Below are 21,936 nucleotides of genomic sequence, written 5' to 3'. Positions count from 1 at the left end.
ACATCACAAGAGTTAATCTAATCCTGCTGTAGTCCTTAAGCTTCTACAATTAATTTCTATGTATGTTACAAATTTACTCCATTCTTCTACAAACTTAGATCCTTTTTGGTTTCAAATCCTATGTGTCATTTTCGCTAATTCCGTATATTCAAATAATTTTACCTGCCATTCCATAACATTTGGGATTTCTGATGTCTTCCATTTTTGTGCAACTAAAATCCTGGCTGCCACCGTTGCATACTGAAATAACTTATGATCAACCTTTTTTATTTCGTCCCCTATTATCCCTAATAAAAATGCCTCCGGTTTTTTGGGAAAGGTATACCTAACAATTTTCATTAATTCATTATATATTAGATCCCAGAATCTTTTCATTTTCTCGCATGTCCACCACATATGATATAGGTCTCCATCTTTACATTTCCAGCAAGCTTTGTTTCCCGTTTTATACATTTTTACTAATTTGACTGGGGTAATATACCACCTATACATCATTTTTTCTAGGTTTTCCCTTAAAGTGGAACATGCCGTAAGTTTCATTCCCTTATTCCATAAAGTTGTCCATTTCTCATAATCTATGTTATAACCCAGGTCAATCGCCCATTTTACCATCACCTCCTTGATTTCCTCGTTTTTGGTATCCCATTCCAATAGAAGACTGTACATTGTTGATAAAAGCTTTGTTTTCCCTTCCAAGATTTCTGTTGGATATTTAGATTTCTTCTCATTGAATCCTAATTTTTTATCTTCATTCCATAAAGCATTTACCTGGTGATATTGTAACCACCCTGTTAATTTGTTTTTTAATTCCTCGTATGTTTTAATTTTCCATCCTCTCTCCCTTTTTACTAAAATTTCTTCATAAGTTATTCTTTTTCCTTCCATGTTCAGTTTTTTTGTTGTTAGTATGTCTATCGGTGAAAGCCACCAGGGTGTGTTTCTTTCTAATAATTTTTTATTTTTCTCCCAAACTTCATATAGAGCACCTCTAAAAATGTGATTCGAAAAGCCTCTATGAACTTTGGCCTTATTAAGCCACAAATAAGAATGCCAACCATTGTTGTTGTTCTTTAGTCGTTTAGTCGTGTCCGACTCTTCATGACCCCATGGACCAAAGCACGCCAGGCACTTCTGTCCTCCACTGCCTCCCGCAGTTTGATCAAACTCATGCTGGTAGCTTCAAGAACACCATCCAACCATCTCGTCCTCTGTCGTCCCCTTCTCCTTGTGCCCTCCATCTTTCCCAACATCAGGGTCTTTTCCAGGGAGTCTTCTCTTCTCATGAGGTGGCCAAAGTATTGGAGCCTCAGCTTCAGGATCTGTCCTTCCAGTGAGCACTCAGGGCTGATTTCGTTAAGAATGGATACGTTTGATCTTCTTGCAGTCCATGGGACTCTCAAGAGTCTCCTCCAGCACCATAATTCAAAAGCATCAATTCTTCCGCGATCAGCCTTCTTTATGGTCCAGCTCTCACTTCCATACATCACTACTGGGAAAACCATAGCTTTTACTATACGGACCTTTGTTGGCAAGGTGATGTCTCTACTTTTTAAGATGCTGTCTAGGTTTGTCATTGCTTTTCTCCCAAGAAGTAGGCGTCTTTTAATTTTGTGACTGCTGTCACCATCTGCAGTGATCATGGAGCCCAAGAAAGTAAAATCTCTTACTGCCTCCATTTCTTCCCCTTCTATTTGCCAGGAGGTGATGGGACCAGTGGCCATGATCTTCGTTTTTTTGATGTTGAGCTTCAGACCATATTTTGCGCTCTCCTCTTTCACCCTCAATAAAAGGTTCTTTAATTCCTCCTCACTTTCTGCCATCAAGGTTGTGTCATCTGCATATCTGAGGTTGTTGATATTCCTTCCGGCAATCTTAATTCCAGCTTGGGATTCATCCAGCCCATGCCAACCATATCTGTTGTTAAATCCTTCCAAATCCAATAAATCCGTGTTTTCTAACGTAATCCATTCCTTGATCCAACATAGACAAGATGCTTCATAATATAATTTTAAATTTGGAAAAGAGAATCCCCCTCTTTCCTTCCAATCTGTTAATAATTGAAATTTAATTCTTGGTCTTTTTCCTTGCCAGATGAATTTTGACAGTGTTTTTTGCCAATCCTTAAATTGTGTTGATCCCTTAATTACTGGAATTGTCTGAAAAAGAAATAGCTTCTTCGGAAGAATGTTCATTTTTATTGCGGCCATTCTCCCAGACCAAGATAGCTTTATTCTATTCCATGTGTCCAAATCTCTTTTAATTTCTTTCCATGTTGTATTGTAGTTATCACTGATTAAATTAATGTTTCTCATTGTTAATTGGATCCCTAGATATTTCACTTTTTTCGCTACTTTAATTCCATATTAATGTTCTAACTGCTCTGTCACATACTTCTCCAGATTTTTGGTCATAATTTTTGTTTTTGTTTTATTTAATTTAAATTCTGATAATTTACCAAACTCCTCTAATTCTTGTAATGCTTTACCGACAGTAATTTGTGGTTCTTCTAGAGTAAGTACCAGGTCGTCCGCATACGCTTTCAATTTATATTCCTTCTTTCCAATTTTGATTCCACGAATTTCCGGTATTTTCCTCATCCTGTTTGCTATCACCTCTAGAACCATTATAAATAGCAGGGGGGATAGAGGGCATCCTTGTCTCGTTCCTTTTGTAATTTCAAATGACTGTGTCAAATTGTTATTAATAATTAATTTAGCTGTTTGTTTAGAATATGTAGCTCTTATACCCTTCATAAATGTTCCTTCTATCCCCATTGCTTCCATACTTTTTAATAAAAACTGCCACGACACATTGTCGAACGCTTTTTCTGCGTCAATGAAAATTAACACTGCTGGTATTTCATTTCTGATTTCCAGATATTCTATGATGTTTACAATGTGTCTTATATTATCTTTAAGATGTCTATTGGGCAGAAACCCAGCTTGATCTTTCAAGCTTCTTTTCAATCTATCTGCTAATATGTTTGTAAAAATTTTATAGTCATTATTTAACAAAGAGATGGGTCTGTAATTTTTGATATTTAATCTGTCCGTGTCTGGTTTAGGGATCAGAGTTATGTGCGCTTCCCTCCATGTGTTCAGTATATTCCCTCCTTGCATAATATTATTCATAACTTCACCTAATGCAGGGATAAGTTGTTCGTCCAAGGCTTTGTAATGTTTTGTCGAAAGTCCATCTGGGCCTGGAGCTTTGCCTGTTTTCATCCTTTTTATTGCATTTTGGATCTCTTCTGTTGTTATTGGCTTATTCAATTGTTCTTTTTCTTCCTCTGTTATTTTTTCCCCTTTGAAATTTTCTAAATATTTTTCTATTTTGCTTGTCTCCTCATTCTCCTTCTTATATAAGTCTTCATAAAATTTTTGGAAGATTTTTTTTATTTCCCTTGGATCTTCTATCTGACGATCTCCTAATTTTATTTTATTTATCACACTTTGTTTTTGTCTTTTTCTTAATTGCCATGCAAGGAGTTTTCCTGTTTTATTGGCTGATTCAAAAAAATTTTGTCTCATTAATTTAATTTTCCATTCCACCTCTTGGTTTACTAGTATCAAAAATTGGGTTTGTAACATTTGAATTGCTTGTTTGTTCTGATCATCTTTGGGTTTTATCGTTAATTTCTTTTCACACTCTTCCAATTGTGCCAGGACGTCTTCTTTTTTCTTTTCTCTCAGCTTTCTTCTGTAATTATTTTGTTTTGAGGAAACCTCTCATGACTGCTTTGCTTGCATCCCAAACAACTTCCAAACTTGTTTCCTTGTTTAAGTTCCATCTAAAATACTCTTTCAGGCTTTCCTTGGTTTTTTCAATAACCTCAGAATTCTCAAAAAGATTTTTGTTCATCCTCCATCTATATGTACCTTGTACACTGCTTTTTACCTCTAAAATTATGGGATTATGATCAGATAAAGTTTGGGGTAGAATTTCACATTTCAATATTCTTGGGGTTAGTTGTCTTGTTTTTTTTTTTTTTAATGATTTTTATTAAAGTTTCAATAAAAAGTTGAACAGAAGACATAAAAAAGAAATACACAAATACACAGTACATAATCCAAAAAAAGAAGAAAAACACAGAGAACAGAAAGCAAAAAAAAGAAAGAAAGAAAGAAACAGAACAATTAAAAACAATATCGCCTTTTCATTTCCGTTTTTTAAAATTACTTATTTTCTGGACCTCCTCATACCTCCCTCTTTTGTATCCCAGTCCAAATTGTTTATCCAGCAATTTCTTTTCCACTTTTTTAATCCCAATCTTTAATCTTAATGTAATATAGCATTAAAATTTTACCTCTTAAGTACCAAATTTCCATTTCCTTAAACTTCTTTAATCCTAATCTTTAATCTTAGTCTATCTATAACTTTATCCTGTACAGCTGGAAACCACTTATTTTCAATCCATCATCACTCTAACATTCTTTAATTTTGCAGTGTTTCTGTAAATAATCTTTGAATTTTGGGGTTAGTTGTCTTGAGGTCCATATTTGGTCTATCCTTCCCCAGCTTTGATGTGGCTCCGAGAAAAAAGTGAATTGTTTTGTAGTTGGATGTCTAAGTCTCCAGACATCTATCAGTTCCAGGTTTTCCACCAAATTAAAAAAAGTCTTTGGTAGTTTACCCTGGTTGGCTTTCTTTTTTATTGATCTGTCCATTTCTGCCATTACCACACCATTGTAATCTCCCATTAGAATAGTTTTTTGATCTTCTATTTCTAATAATCTTTCTTCTAACTTCCTGTAAAACTACTTTGTTTGTGTTTGGTGCATAAATTGCAACCACATTTATTTTTCCCCCTTGGTAATTAATTTGTACCCCCAGTACTCTCCCTTCTTCATCTTTGCATGGTTCCCATTTCTCTTTAACATATAACACTACCCCTCTCTTCTTAATCACATCTGAATTTATAAATTCTACCCCTAATCTTTTATTTTTTTAAATATGTTTGTGTTTTTTAGCAACGTGTGTCTCTTGTAAACAAATTACGTCAAGGCTTTTTTTCTTCAAAACATTCTCTAGTTATTTCTCTTAGATTTCTTGTTTAGTCCGTTCACATTCCAAGTTATTAATTTCAAAGTCATTGTAATATATTCTAATCAACCGTAATTAGATTCAAATTCAGATTCTTGTGGTTTCCCCCTTTAGGTTCTCCTCTTCAAATTCTTTCCCCTCTTCTTCCTCTTCTATTTCCTCTTCTTCTTCTTCTTCTTCTTTTTCCTCTTCTTCTCTTTCCTTCTCCTTCTCCTTCTTCTTTCTTCTTTCTTCTGGTTCAGATTCCTTTTCTCCAAATCTATATATTGGTCTATCTGCTTCTACCTTTCCTAACTCTTTCTTGTATCTCCTTATAAATTTCTTCACTTCTTGAATATCAGTCAATCTAAATATTTTGTCTTTATAGTAGAAGGAAATTCCTTCTGGGAATTCCCACCTATGTTGTACACCATTTCTTTTCAGCACGCTCACCCGTTGTTTATAACCATCTCTTGCGTAGAAATCTCATAGGAATTTCTTTAAAGATAATAATAGGCCTGCCATCTATTATCAATTTTTTTGGTAACTCATTTTCAATATTGTGTTTCTCATATCTAATGAATTAAATATCATTAGACAATCTCCTGGTAGTTTTTTAGATTTAGCCTTTAAGGATCTTACTTTGATTCTAAATGCATTCTCCACAGTATATTCAATTTCTTCTTCTTTCATATCCATCCATCTTGCCAATTCTCTAATCATTTTAATTTTTATATTTTCATTCATTTCTTCCCCTACACCTCTAAATTTCAGATTCAATTGTCTCTGCCTCATTTCGAGCATGGCTAAACAGTCCCATACCTGCTCCTGAATTTTATTCAGGTCCCCTATCTCCTCCTTGATCTTTTCTGTCTCCCTTTTATTTTCTTTCACCTCTTTTTGAATCCTTTTAGTTGATTTTTCAATTGTTTTAGATCTAACTGTCAGATCCTTAATCTTGTTTGTGAGCTCCCCCACCACCCCCTCTATTTTCTTGTCTAGCATTTCTTGTACTTCTCCTAATTTTTTCTCCATGTGTTGTTCATTTTGTTTAAATTCTTCTTTTATTTTCAGCCATAAAATATCCAAATCTTTGATCTCTTCTTGTCTGGAGATTTTCCTTTCTCCTGGACTTCCCCCAATTTTTTCCTCATTTTTTCCTGACATTTTATACAGTTCCAATATAAATTCACTATATTCCGATATAAATTCAATATATTCCAAAATATATCTGCTTCTGTAATAACAGTTTTCTGCTACAAGGGTGTAGGTGTCCACCACAAAACCTTAAATACATATCCCCCAGAGTAGCAAAATGTCAAATGGCAGAAAAAGAATATAATATCCTGCAGATACTCACTAGACCTCTAGATGTCACACTCACCCTCCCTTCCTTCTGCAATGACTAATCGCTGTTATCTATCTATTTCCCAATTTACATTACTCAAATCATTAATTATCTCATGAATAGCACACCATACATTCAGTCATATCAAATAATATGAAAATAAAGAATTGCTAAAGAAATTTAGTTATTAGTCCCAATTATAAATTTATCTGAAGGAGCTTCTCTTCTGTTCTTCTCTGTGTTTAACTCAGTCTTTCTGTAGTCTTCAGCCACTTGTAGACCTAATCCACTACGCTGAATTTGAGGGAGGACTTTAAAACACTGAAACTTTAAAAATATATATAATATATATATAAAATATATAAAAATATATATCTCTACCGCCTCAATCCAAAAAAGATAAACCTAAACCCAATATCCATTATCAAATTTCAAATTTCCTTTTCTTGGCCTCTTTTTGGCCTAATCCATTGGAGTGTGTTATATCGCCCTTTCGTGTCCAAATCGTGTCCAAATCAAATCCAAAAGAAAAAGAAAAAAGGGGGGGGGGAATTACGTTTAAGCTCTTCTCTTTTTTTAGCCTCTTGTTGGCTTAATCCTCATGAGGATAAAAGAAAAGCAGAGAGGGAGTAAAAGGGAGTAAAAGTCAATAAGAGTCAGTACCCAGGGAGGAGAAAATACCATTAAAAGAAAGAGTAGCAGTCTGCCAGGGGAGAAAACAATAATCCACTTTGCAATATATATGAAGCATAAATGTGTGTGGCTTAATTTCCTCTATTTAAATTCCATTTGGTTCTAATCTTTTTTTTTTGTCCTCGTAAAATGTCTCTTTAAACTTCTTAAACCACCTTCCCTCTCTCCCTCATATGTCTTCTCCCAAAGTTTCTACTTATCTCTTCTTCAGCTCTTTGTTTTAAAGTAGCCTTTGCCTCAGCACATTGTTACTGAGGACTTTCACTTTTGTACTCACTCAGCAGAGACTGTTATTTCCTTTTTCTGCTCTTGCGACTTTCTATCACTGCGCCATTTTCTCTCCGCTGCTGGGATAGACTCCCTTCTTCATCCTACCACATCTGAATTGAACAATCATTATTGCATTACATTCTTGATTAAATTATCTTTCCATTGATATATAATTTTATGATATTACTCCAAAAGAAGTGGTTTTATGAGCCATCAAACGTCTGAAATACACTTTTTTCCAAAAGGCTTCCACAATTTTGGCCACTACTGTATATCAAACAAAGCAACATTCAACAACCCATAAGAATCCAATAATAAATATGTTGGTTAATGACAAACAACAAAGGTAATGAACACATACACAGTTCCTTTCAGTTCTTCTCCATTTCTTCCCAAGGCTCTAATCCCTTTTTGTCTCCATTGCAGATTGTGATGAATTGGAAATCGATAACAAGGGTGACCACAACAAAATCCCCAGAGAGGAGAAGCCACGTGAAAATTTGGAGTGTGGCGAGAGCTGCAGTCAGAGCTCCCATTCCACTTCCCATCAACAAAATCTCATCGGAAAGAAACCCCATCAGTGCATGGAATGTGGAAAGAGCTTCACTAATAGCTCCTATCTCACTTCCCATCAGAGAATTCATACAGGGGAGAAACCCTATCAGTGTGTGGAATGTGGAAAGAGCTTCAGTAGGAGCGACCATCTCAATACCCATCAAAGAATTCATACAGGGGAGAAACCCTATCAGTGTGTGGATTGTGGGAAGAACTTCGCTGATAGATCCACTCTCACTTTCCATAAAAGAATTCATACAGGGGAGAAACCCTATCAGTGTGTGGAATGTGGAAAGTGCTTCAGTCAGAGCCGTCATTTCACTTCCCATCAAAGAATTCATACAGGGGAGAAACCCTATCAGTGTGTGGATTGTGGGAAGAACTTCCGTCAGAGATCCTATCTCACTTCCCATCAAAAAATTCATACAGGGCAGAAACCCTATCAGTGTGTGGATTGTGGGAAAAACTTCACTGATAGATCCACTCTCACTTTCCATAAAAGAATTCATACAGGGGAGAAACCATATCAGTGTGTGGAATGTGGAAAGAGCTTCAGTAGGAGTTCCTCTCTCAATTCCCATAAAAGAATTCATACAGGGGAGAAACCATATCAGTGTGTGGAATGTGGAAAGAGCTTCAGTCAGAGCCACAATCTCAGTTCCCATCAAAGAATTCATACAGGGGGAAAACCCTATCAGTGCATGGAATGTGGGAAGAACTTCACTCATAGAACCTCTCTCACCTCCCATCAGAGAATTCATACAGGGGAGAAACCCTATCAGTGTGTGGAATGTGGAAATAGCTTCAGTCACAGCCACAGGCTCACTTCCCATCAGAAAATTCATACAGTGGAGAAACACTATCAGTGCGTGGAATGTGGAAAGAGCTTCATTACAAGCTTCTGTCTCACTTCCCATCAAAGAATTCATACAGGGGAGAAACCATATCAGTGTGTGGAATGTGGAAAGAGCTTCAGTAAGAGCTGCAATCTCACTTCCCATCAAAGAATTCATACAGGGGAAAAACCCTATCAGTGCATGGAATATGGAAAGAGCTTCAATCAGAGGTCCTCTCTCACTTCCCATCAAATAATTCATACAAGGGAGAAACCCCATCCGTGTGTGGAATGTGGAAAGAGCTTCAGTTCGGGCTGCAATCTCACTTCCCATCAGAGAATTCATACAAAGGTTGGGAAATCCTCCATTCTATAGCTTTAGGAGCCAGGCAAATACCTACCTGTTTAGGGAAGTTTTTAATGTCTGATGTTTTAATGTATTTTTAGTTGTTTGTTGGAAGCCGCCCAGAGTGGCTAGGGAAACCCAGCCAGATCAGCAGGGTATAAATGATAAAGCAACATCTTTGCTTAGGTGTTTTACAACCTGCGCATTGTCTCTGTCATTTGCTGTGGCAATAATCAATCACCAACAAAAACAAGAACATATGAAAATTGTCCATTACGAAAAACTTCCTGGCGTGGTGCGCTCAGCGCCGGGTCAGGGAAAGCGCTTTGCTGCAGTAAGAGCGCTCCCAATCACGGATACGGGATAAAAAGACGGGGGAGCGAGGGCGACGCAAACCCTGAAGAGGTCTGAGAGGAGGTTCCAGACTGAAGAAAATCGATCCAAGCAGCGCATAAAGGGGTTTTCTGCCGTCCCAGCACAAAAAGTGGAGGGAGGTGGAAGAACCCCAGCGCAGAAAGATCGCACACCCGATCGTGAGATGCCCCTGAGACCCGAATGAGAAAGCACCAGGCTGCTCCAAACTAAAACTGTAAAATCATGAGTACTCCTGAAGGAACAAGGTAATAATGCTGGCTTAAATTAAAATAAAAGGAGTACGGAATAACTTAATATTATAAAGGACAGTAAAGCTAATAGAGAGAGGAGCTTCAGCGTTCTGAGACTTATCAAGTTGTTGAAAATAAGCCTTGTAAAGAGGCAGAAAATAAAAACTGAGACATACTGAGTACCTGCTTCTACAGGGGGACGCTCTGTTGAGAGAGACAAGGAGCTGAAATAGCAAGCAGCAGCAGCGGTGACAACAAAGCAGCAGCCACTGAGGAGGAGATCAGCGTAAAACAAAGGGGTGAGTGAAAAAGGTAAAGGAGGGGGAGGAACGTGGAGGATACAGTGGAAAAGAGAAGGAGTAGGAAAGATTTGAAGACCAGGCAGCGGTGGGAAGATAAAGATTAAGATAAAGAAGTGAAAGGGAAGAGGAAGAGATATACAAAGGGAGAGAAAGGAGGAGGAAAAGACTGGAATAGGGAAGAAAGCAGCTGGCAAAAATGGCGCTGGGGGGGGAAGAGTGAGTCATCGCCCTCAGAAGGGAAAAAAGCCAGAAGAAGATAGTGGCGGAAACAGTCACTGCAACAGAGAGGCTAGAGAAACAAAACAAGAAGGACCACCTCACAAGTAAATTGGAAAATCCCATATTACTCCCATAATTTAAAAAACGCTGCTAAGACACAGGCTTGAAGCACAACCATAAAGAAAACTAGCTATACACGAAAGGACATCTGAAATACCAAGTTCAGCTTCTAGAAAATAAGTTCTTAAGACGGATGTTAAGTACTGCGAAGGAATTTTTCTCTGATAATTGCCAAAGTAATTAAAGTAAAACAAAATATTTAACAAATTCTTTATTAAAATTTGGACCTTTTTTTTTTTACTTTTTTGTTTAATTAAATATTTGAGATGAACTGATAATGACATAGGGTAAAACCACCGGAATCTTAACTGACTTTCAATCCCAACAGATGGAATAAAAGGACCAAATTATAGACTATAAACAGAGCATTTTCAAAGTTTAGGAATATATATATTCTTGGTTTGAAATAAAGATATCTAGATCAGAACCAAAAGGAAGAAGAGAAATATGGGTTCTAAAAAATACCAAACTACACTGACATCTGGGTCAGGTCTACAAGTGAGAAGACAATCAACAGCTGAAACAGACCCCAATGCTGACATGAAAGACCTTATAATGGGGATGGAAAAGAGCCTGAATGATTAGCTGGCAACATCCAACAAAACTCAAAGCTAATAATAGACTTAACAACGGAAATAAGTGACCTCTCACTTAAAAATAAAGAACTGGATGAATCTGTACAAGAACTTAAGAGTAAATCTACCAAACAAGAGGAAATGACGAAGAAATTGCAAATGGAAAATAAGGACTTTAAAAAAATCACAAGATTCAACGAAGGAAGAAATAAACGACCTAAAGAGAGCCCATGAAGAGCTGCTAGATGATATATCATTGATGGAGATGAGTCAGAAGGAGATGGTCCTCCGCTTCCGAGGCGTCCCACAAACTCATGATGAACAAATTCAAGAGAAACTATCACAGGAGATTGCAAACTGGTTGGGAGTAGAGGTAGAAGAGATGCTATTGGATATTGATAAAATTTTCAGGATCAGATCAGAAAGATCGGACACTTATAAAGGGCCAGGAGATTGCTTAATTTTTTTCAACTCAAGACTTTTAAAGGACAAAATATTACATCAAAAAGGACAAGTGAAGTTAATAATAGAAGATAGGCCTATCAAAATATTTAAGGAAATCCCAAAAAGAATTTTGAAGAAAAGGCAGAACTATAAGACAGTAACAGAAGCACTCAAGAAGAATTCGATTAGATTTCGGTGGGAATTTCCTGAGGGCATCACCTTCACATATAAGGACAGAAGAAAAACTTTTAGATCAGTAGACGAGCTGGGAAAATTCTGGAGGAAGTACAAAAAAGAACTAACTGGAGATCCAACATTGGAGCGAGAGGAAACAACGCAGACGCCACAAGAAGCATAGAGAGACAAGCGCATATTAAGGGGGGGGGAAGAGATTGGGAGAAACATATTATCAAAATCCTAAAATTTCTGAGTTTTCTTTTTCTTTTCTTTTCTTTTTTTTATTTATTCAAGGAAACCATTGTATATAATAAATAAAGATTAATGAATCTAAAAATTATATCTTGGAATGTTAATGGTTTAAATGATAAGAGGAAGAGAATAAAATAGAACATGTGTTGAGGAAAGAACAATGGGATATTATATGCTTGCAGGAGACCCATGTGACTAGAAATCACAAAAGGGTTTTAGAAAACAAGAGGTTGGGTCAAGAATTTATATCCTCAGATGTAAAAAAGAAAAGGGGAATTGTGTTCTATGTGAACCCTAAACTAGATGCAAAAAAAAATCTTTAAGGATGGTGAGGGTAGATTATTAGGGGTAAAAATAACAAAAGGTAAAGAACATTTAATTATAGTAGGAGTTTATGCACCGAATGGTAACAAAACAGAATTTTTCAGAAAAGTAGAAGCTAACTGTAATGGTTCTAGGGGTTGCTCGTGTATAAGCCGGTGCAAACACCTGGCTGGATTGCCTGAGTGAACCTTTTCTGTCCGGACAGCCACTCACCCGTGGCTGTCTCAATCGCTGGCAGAATCCATCAGTGGGTGTTTCTTAAACTTCCAGCAAAGAAGCTCTTTGACGCCTAGTCTCCGCCTACTCTCTCTGCGCAGAAGCCTTCTGTGCAAGGAGGGCGTAGGCAGCGGAGGACCTCTACTCTACCACAGTTCAAGAATGACACTGACAAACTGGAACGTGTCCAGAGGAGGGCAACCAAAATGGTCAAAGGCCTGGAAACGATGCCTTATGAGGAACGGCTAAGGGAGCTGGGCATGTTTAGCCTGGAGAAGAGGAGGTTAAGGGGTGATATGATAGCCATGTTCAAAGATATAAAAGGATGTCACATAGAGGAGGGAGAAAGGTTGTTTTCTGCTGCTCCAGAGAAGCGGACACGGAGCAATGGATCCAAACTACAAGAAAGAAGATTCCACCTAAACATTAGGAAGTACTTCCTGACAGTAAGAGCTGTTCGACAGTGGAATTTGCTGCCAAGGAGTGTGGTGGAGTCTCCTTCTTTGGAGGTTTTAAGCAGAGGCTTGACAACCATATGTCAGGTGTGCTCTGATGGTGTTTCCTGCTTGGCAGGGGGTTGGACTCGATGGCCCTTGTGGTCTCTTCCAACTCTATGATTCTATGATTCAGCCTCTGTTGAAGATGTGTCCACGATTCCTTGCTTTTTGGACTTCCAACCTTTCAAGGAATCCACAAATTGAAACCCCATGCCAGAAATGGATTTTCTATCAGGCAGGTTGGCCCAATCACTGGCAACATAACACTGCAATTTTGTAGACCCTGAAGATGGTAATCTTAAACAATAATCAAGTGTATGTTTCAAATACCAGAAAATACGTTTTAAACCCTTCCAGGCATTTTCTGTGGGGCAGCTTACGAGTCTGCTCAGTATTCCAACTGCATAACTCAAATCTGGTCTGCTCCACAATGAAATGTATAATAAACTTCCAACTACTGAATGGTATATTTCAGGATTTACAGGTTCTGTGCATTCTCCTTCATCCTTGCAAAAACCTATTTCCATTGGGGTTTTTACTCCCTTGCTATTTTGCATATTGTTTCATTCAAGTAATTCCATTATTTTATCTTTTTGACTCAACAAAAAACTTCCATCGTTTGTCCTTTGAATTTCTAGACCGAGATAATTTTTTACTGGTCCCAAATCTCTTACTTTAAATTCTTTTCTTAGTTGTTCTGCAAATTTTTCCACTTGCTTGTCATTTTTTGTAGAATAAAGCAAATCATAAACATTAACAATTCTTGTTTATCACCCTTTCCTTTAGTGTACAAGCAATTATCAGCTAACCTTCTTTTAAAGCCAATATTTTTTAAAGTATTATCTAGACACTTGTTCCAATTTCTAACTGATTGTGTGTGTTGAATGGTCACTTTAAAATGTGAAGGTTCATTATTATATCACAAGTTGGGTATGTCTTTAAGGGCCAGGGCAAATAACGAGACCCAGTCTTGCAGCTGTGAAACATAGCAGGTGCTGCTAGGTTGTGTTAATTAAGCTGTGTCAGCATTTGGGCATAGTATATAAGGAGCAGCACCTAGCTCTCCCATTACCCTGGGGGATGGGTTGGTGGTTGGGACTGGTTTGTTGTTGATGTATTTAGTGTATAAGGAGTTTTTGTTTTTCTTATTAAAACCTTGTTTAAGTTATTTTTGAGTCCCTTTTTAATGCATGGTCTCCCCAGCAAGCTCTCTGCAGCACTACTAAACTGCAAATAGCCAACAGTTTGAGCCCATAGATTGCTTTGTGTAACCCATATACAGAATTCTGTTCGCCTGCCTCAAATCCTGGTGCTTGATTCATAAAAATTTCTTTGTGCAGATTTGCGTTAAGATAAGCTGTTTCAATATCAAAATGATTTACCTTAAACCCATGTTGTGCTGCAATTGCTAGCAATAAACATACATTTTCGCTCCTTACAGTAGGAGAAAAGGTTTCATCAAAACTTTTACCTTTTCTTTGCGTAAAGCCTCGTGCTACCAGCCTAGCTTTGTACTTAACACTACCATCTGCCAAGTGTTTTATTTTATACACCCATCTACAGTCCACTGCCTTTTTTCCTTCTGGCAATGGCTCAGTAGTAAACATATTATGTTCTGCCAAAGATTACATTTCTGCTCTCACTGCATTTTTCCACATTATAATTTCCTGGTGTGGTAACTTTAAAACCTCCTCATAATCACTAGGTTATTTCTTCACATCAACAGTTTTAACTTCTTGTATAGTAAACCTTTCTGGAGGTACCCCCTTATTGCTTCTTTGTGATCTAACTTGAACACTTTCCCCCTCTGAACTATCTTCCCCTTTTGATTCATCTTGCTCAGGAGAAATTGGTTCAGCTTTAGGAGATTGTGTATTGGGACCCTCATCCCCTGAGTCCTCATCACTATTACTTTCAGAACTTTCTTGAATTTGTGACTTTTCTTCCTCAGATTTCACAAATTTATCTGTATCATCAGAAGATAAAACAACTTCTGAATTTCCATGTAAACGAGCCCAACCATCTTGCTCACAAAACTCTGCATGTCTTGGTATCACAACTCTGCCACGCCCTAGTGCAAAACGATACCCCTTTGACCAACTTTGATAACCAACAAACCTAAGTCTCTTTGCCTTGGGATCTCCTTTCCTTCTCTGTCCCTTTGGGATGTGAACACAAGCCCAACAATCAAAAGTTTTAACGTGGTCCAAAAAAGGTTTTTTCCCCATAAAGCAAAAAATGAGGGGTATTGTTTATGGTAGAATGAAACAATCTGTTCTGTATGTAATTAGCACAGAGAATTGCTTCCCCCCAAAATTTCCTGGATAAGCCAGAATCACATAACATAGAATCTAGCATTGTTTGTAAAGACATTATCTTGCGTTCTGCAATCGAATTTTCTTCGGGTGAAAAAGAACACGATTTATGGCGACTAATACTACGTTTTTTTCAACCATATCTGGAGGGCTTCAGACATGAACTCGCCTCCATGGTCACTCTGCAATTGGGTAACTTTGTAGGGAAACTGCCTTTCTGTACAGTTGACCCAATTTTCAATCAGTTGACCAGTTTCACTTTTGTGTTTTAACAAGTATACCCAAGTATACCGGCTATAATCATCCACAAGAACCAGGAAAAACTTTGCTCCTCCTTCAGATTCTGCAAATGGCCCACAAAGGTCTGAGTGTACTAAAGCAAATGGATTCTTGCTAATTCTATTACTTTCAGGATAAGATCCCTGCTTACTTTTAGACTCCTTGCAGGTATTGCAGTCCAGAAAAACTGAACACTTTTTCATTTTAATTCCCTTACTTAATTCTGGCATTTTTGCAATGCTACGGAAATTGGCATGCCCCAAACGACGGATGCCACAAATACTGGCACTCATCATGCAAGGCTCTATTACAGGCATTAACACATGCCCCAGACTCACTTATTAGCTGGTCTTTTAAAACAAATAAACCATTTTTTAGGGATGCTGTAACCACTTTTCCAGCTTTCTCTATTTTACAGCCTGAACCAGAGAAGGTTACCTTAAACCCCTGCTTAACAAGACTTGCAGCTGAAAGCAAATTATTTTCTAAACTTGGTACACATAATACATTGGTAAATTTGGTGCTTAAACAGTTAAGATTCATATTACCCTTTCCAGCTGACTCATGCACTGTTCCATCAGCTAGTACTACATTTACAGATTTACAAGGTTGTTTTTCTAAGGGCTTGTGCAGACTTTACAAAAATGTTTGTCACTTCTGAGTCTAAAATCCAGTCCTGTCCAACGTCATGACTGGTACCTCGAACTGCTGCAGAAACATACTGGACTTGACTCTTCCTGTCTCCTCGCTTCCCAGCAAACGCAGGCCACCCTTTTCTTGTGTTTTCTCCAACAGACATAGTGCACTGTCGTACTAAATGCTTGGTTGACCATTTTTGCCTAGGGAATTCCAGGAGGTGGGGGAATCATTTGTCCTATTCCAATAATCTGTGTGCATAGGTTTCATGTTATTTGGAGACAGTAACACCCATTAATTTCATGTAATCTAGGTGTTTATTCAGGTGAGGATGAATATAGCACTATAGAAAAACCCTTCATGACTGTGTCTGCAATGTTTCCAATATGACTGCACTTACCCATTAAAGTGTGTCATTAAATGCTGAGAAATCGTACCATACTCAGCTTACGGATCTCATCCCCAAGAAACCCTACACAGAGTAGCTGCTTTTCCCCAATTTCTTAGCGAGAAATAGCTGATATTGAGAAGGAAGAGAGAGAGACCCTATCCATCAAACTTTGGGGATTTAGTAGGCATCCTTTCGGCGATGCTGCCCTGCTTCAGTTTGCCTCTGTCGGCCCCTGATGCCCCTTCCCTGTGGCCCCTGAATGGCTCTCTCCTCATCCGTCTGTCTCGGGAGACAATGGAGGACGGCTCAAGAGGTGGGGATAGATAGATAGATAGATAGATAGATAGATAGATAGATAGATACTTTATTACGGCCATAGGCCCATATTCAATACATCATACAGCAACACAGGTATAACAAGATAAAATTGATAAGAAGAAGAGAAGAAGAGTTTGGATTTGATATCCCGCCTTTCACTCCCTTTAAGGAGTCTCAAAGCGGCTAACATTCTCCTTTCCCTTCCTCCCCCACAACAAACACTCTGTGAGGTGAGTGGGGCTGAGAGACTTCAGAGAAGTGTGACTAGCCCAAGGTCACCCAGCAGCTGCATGTGGAGGAGCGGAGACGCGAACCCGGTTCCCCAGATTACGAGACTACCGCTCTTAACCACTACACCACACTGGCTCTCCGATAAATTAAATTACGTTTAAATCAGGTACATCTCAGACCGTAAGTTTCTAAATTCCATTAAAATAAGAACAATATAGCACTTAAAATATCAAATTATCAGTATAAATCAATATTATTTAGGCAAAATCAATAATCATAGAGTAATCCATTTTTCTTTTTATAAGCTAATACTGTTATCAGAAATCTGGCAACAGAAAGGGACCTACTCGGATCAGAATCTTGCAATAAATGAATTAGCTGTATTTCCAAGGAGTCACCTGAGATTTCCAATAATAAAGGGGACAAAAATCTGGTCTGAGAAACTGAATGTAGTGAACAACAGAATAGTATATGTTGTAAAGATTCTATAGATCTATTATCGCATACGCACACCGCTGAGATCCGACCATTGGAAAATCTATTTTTCAGGACATTGGAAGGAAAGGCATTAAATCTTGCCTTAATAAAGGCATATCTGTGGGCCGCTACAGACAAAGAGGTCAAATAAGATGGTATCTGCTGTGAGGGCACTGTGCCAAGATTTAATGGTGAGCAAGTGCCACTACCCAAAATGGTGTTTTGTTGTAGGTCAATCTCCTCAAGTTTTTGAGTGAGGGTTTTTTTTGCTGTGGCTAGGTCCAATTCCAATAATTCTGATGGAGACAATCCATAGGTCACTACTTTGGAATGGATCTCTTTTGCCCCTAGGACGGGAAAATTATCTCTCCAGAGGCATTGGATCAAATACAGATTCGGGAGCCTATGCCTAAGGACAACCAGTAACAAAGGCTGCGCCTCCAAAGATGTAGTTTTTAATTCTAAGCGAATAGCTGCATTACTAACGCACTGAGGAAGTTTTAGCAGTCGTCTTAGAAATTGATTTTGAATTACCTCCAAGGGCATCAAGTTTACTGTGGTCCCCCATAAAGGAACAGCATATGCCAATGTTGCAATTACTTTAGCTTTGAATACTTTCAGGGCAGATGGGACATGAAGAGCCCCGTCCGAAAAGAAAAAGCGCAAAAGCGCAAAGGATAGGGCCTTGGCCTTGTTTAAAATATGTGCAATATGAGCCTTCCAACCCAGATTATAATGGAGAAAGACTCCCAGGTATTGAAATTTATAGACCTGTTCAATAGGTTTTCCATCTAATTGCCACTTATAGGATTTCCGACTTTTTGAGAAGATTAGTACTTTTGATTTAGATTGATTTATAGTGAGGGAATTTGTTTTACAATATGAAACAAAGAATTTTAATGCTCTCCTGAGGCCAATTCTTGAGAAGGATAAAATCACAGCATCATCAGCATAGAGTAATAGTGGGCAACGATAGTTTGCGAGGCGGGGGGCATGGGTGATTTCCTGCGATTCAGCCAATGGTATCCTCATGTCACTAATGAATAAATTGAAAAGAAAAGGAGCTAGGATACATCCTTGCCGGACTCCTCTGTTGATGGGCACAGAGTTTGTGAGATCGCCGGCTGGAGTTATTCTCACCCTAGCAGCCGACCCCTCATGCAGCTGGATTATTAACCATAAAAGTCTTCTATCAGTTCCCCATCGGGTCAACTTTTCCCAGAGCAACCTTCTGGGGATGCTGTCAAATGCAGCCTTAAGGTCGATAAAAGCCGCACATAGTTGGCCCCGGTTTGAAGAGGAGTATTTCCGGGCTAGATGGTGCAAGACTAAAACATGGTCCGTAGTTGACTGGTTCGGTCTGAATCCTGCTTGCTCGGGGCCTATCAGTTTCTTTTCTTCAGCCCATTGGGTAAGTCTATTCAGCAGAAAACGTGCGTATATCTTTCCAACTATTGACAGTAAACTAATATTCCTATAATTCTCCAGATCGTCTGGGGAGCCTTTTTTATATATTGGAATTATAATAGTGTCCTTCCATATTTTTGGCACCCTTCCAGTTGTATTAATGGCATCGAAAGTAACAGCCAGGATTTTTGCCCACCAGTCGGAATGTAGTTTTATGGCTTCCGCCGGAACCAAATCTGGCCCAGGGGCTTTGCCGATTTTAAGTTTAGAGATTAAATTCAAGATTTCATCAGGGTCAGTAGGAGGCCAGATAGGGAGATGGTCAAATACATCATCAAGAGCGTTGGTATTGGGATCTGGTGACGCAAAATATTTCCTTAAAAAGGATTCCCAGACCGGGGCAGGAATTATTGTTAAGGGATAGCTCCTTGATCTTCTATTAACCAGTTGCCAAAATTGCCGTGAGCTACATGAACTAGAGGCGACTATTAGCGCCTGCCAGCGATTATGTTGCTACTCTTGCTTAGCTATTCTCTGGGCTTGCTTATATGCTGTTTTTGCTTGCTGGTAATTCCTAGGTAATACTAAGGCACCAGAAGATTTATATTCATTATAAATGGCACAGAGATGTCGTCTAGCTTGTTTGCATTTTAAATTAAACCAGGGGTCACCGGTCTTAAAATGGGCCCGATTTACTTGGATGGCTGGTACTGCAAAAAAGGACATAAGATCTTCTGTAAGCAAAGAGAATGAATTAATAATTCGTTCATGCCCATACAGATCTAAATCTAAAACAGCATGAGTTTGAATTTTCTCTTGTTGGAAGAATTCCGTATATATATATATATATTTATTTTTTTTATAAATGATTTTTATTAAAGTTTCAATAAAAAGTTAGACAAATAGACATAAAAAAGAAATACACAAATACACAATACATAATCCAAAAAAAGGAAGGTAAACACAAAAAAAACAAAAAGCAGAAAAAACAAAAAAAAGCAGAACAATTAAAAACAATATCACTGTTTCATTTCCGTTTTTAAATTTACTTATTTTCTGGACTTCCTCATACCTCCCTCTTTTGTATTCCAGTCCAAATTGTTTGTTCAGCAATTTCTTTTCCACTTTTTAATCCCAGTCTTTAATCTTAATATAATATAACATCAAAGTTTTACCTCTTTAGTACCAAATTTCCATTTCCTTAGGCTTCTTTAATCCTAATCTTTAATCTCACTATAATATAACGTTAAAATTTTGCCTCTTAAGTACCAAATTTCCATTTCCTTAAACTTCTTTAATCCTAATCTTTAATCTTGATCTATCTATACCTTTATCCTATACAGCTGAAAACCACTTATTTTCAATCCAACATCACTCTAACATTCATTAATTTTGCAGTGTTTCTGTAGATAATCTTTGAATTTCTTCCAATCTTCCTCCACCGACTCTTCTCCCTGGTCACGGATTCTGCCAGTCATTTCCGCCAGTTCCATACAGTCCATCAGTTTCATCTGCCATTCCTCCAGCGTGGGAAGTTCTTGTGACTTCCAATACTTTGCGATGAGTATTCTTGCTGCTGTTGTTGCATACATAAAGAAAGTTCTATCCTTTTTTAACACCATTTGGCCCACTATGCCCAGGAGAAAGGCCTCTGGTTTCTTAGGGAAGGTATATTTGAATACCTTTTTTAGTTCATTATATATCATTTCCCAGAAAGCCTTAATCTTTGGGCACGTCCACCAAAGGTGAAAAAATGTACCTTCAGTTTCTTTACATTTCCAACATTTATTAGCAGGCAAATGCTAGATTTTTGCAAGCTTGACTGGGGTTATGTACCACCTGTATATCATTTTCATAATATTCTCTCTTAAGGCATTACATGCCGTAAATTTCATACCTGTGGTCCACAACTGTTCCCAGTCAGCAAACATAATGTTATGTCCAACGTCCTATGCCCATTTAATCATAGCCGATTTTACCGTTTCATCCTGAGTATTCCATTTCAGCAGCAAGTTATACATTCTTGACAAATTCTTAGTTTTGGGTTCTAACAGTTCAGTTTCTAATTTTGATCTTTCCACCTGGAAGCCAATTTTCTTGTCCAATTTAAATGCCTCCATTATCTGAAAATAATGAAGCCAGTCTCGCACTTTATTTTTTAATTTTTCAAAACTCTGCAATTTCAGTCTATCTCCGTCTTGTTCCAAAATTTCCCAATATTTTGGCCATTTGACCTCCATATTGACCTTTTTCAAGGCTTTCGCTTCCATTGGTGACAGCCACCTTGGGGTTTTGTTTCCTAGCAAATCCTTATATCTTATCCAAACATTAAACAGTGCTTTCCTGACAATGTGGTTTTTAAATGCTTTATGTGCTTTGACCTTATCATACCACAGATATGCATGCCATCCAAATACATTGTTAAAACCTTCCAAGTCCAAAATGTCAGTGTTTTCAAGAAGTAGCCATTCTTTCAACCAGCAGAAAGCTGCTGATTCATAGTAAAGTTTGAGGTCTGGCAGGGCAAATCCACCTCTTTCCTTTGCATCCGTTAGTATTTTAAATTTTATTCTGGGCTTCTTGCCCTGCCAGACAAATTTAGAAATATCTTTCTGCCACCTCTTGAAACAATCCATTTTGTCCACAATTTGCAAAGTTTGAAACAAAAACAGCATTCTAGGCAATACATTCATTTTTATCGCAGCAATACGGCCCAGCAGTGAAAGCTTCAAATTTGACCAAATTTCTAAATCTTTTTTCACTTCAGACCAACATTTTTCATAGTTATCTTTAAATAAGTTCCCATTTTTTGCTGTCATGTTAATCCCCAGGTATTTAACTTTCTTAACCACTGTTAAAACTGTCTCATTCTGAAACCTCTCTCTTTCAATCGGTGTTAAATTTTTCTCTAAAACCTTGGTTTTTGACTTGTTTAATTTAAATCCTGCCACTTGACCAAATTCTTGAATCAGTTCTAAAACCCTTTTAGTACTAGATTCTGGCTCCTGTAACGTCAATACTAAGTCATCTGCGAATGCTCTCATAATTCCGTATATTTTTGGGCTTGAGTTACTGACCATTT

At 37.9% G+C, this 21,936-nt stretch overlaps 2 protein-coding genes across 2 annotated transcripts in view; both read left to right on the top strand.

Annotated features, from left to right (window-relative positions):
• LOC308475174 (uncharacterized protein) overlaps positions 1–21,936 on the top strand; it is a 105,180-nt gene that overhangs the window by 28,930 nt on the left and 54,314 nt on the right. The window lies entirely within an intron of this gene.
• Positions 1–21,936, top strand: part of LOC308475073 (uncharacterized protein) — a 133,925-nt gene that overhangs the window by 73,319 nt on the left and 38,670 nt on the right. The gene's annotated exons all lie outside the window — the stretch shown is intronic.

Source organism: Podarcis pityusensis (assembly GCF_964106645.2).
Source record: "Podarcis pityusensis genome assembly, chromosome: 4".
Classification (NCBI taxonomy): domain Eukaryota; kingdom Metazoa; phylum Chordata; class Lepidosauria; order Squamata; family Lacertidae; genus Podarcis; species Podarcis pityusensis.
Note: the sequence above shows the minus strand (reverse complement) of the source record. Positions and strands in the feature narration are given on the sequence as shown.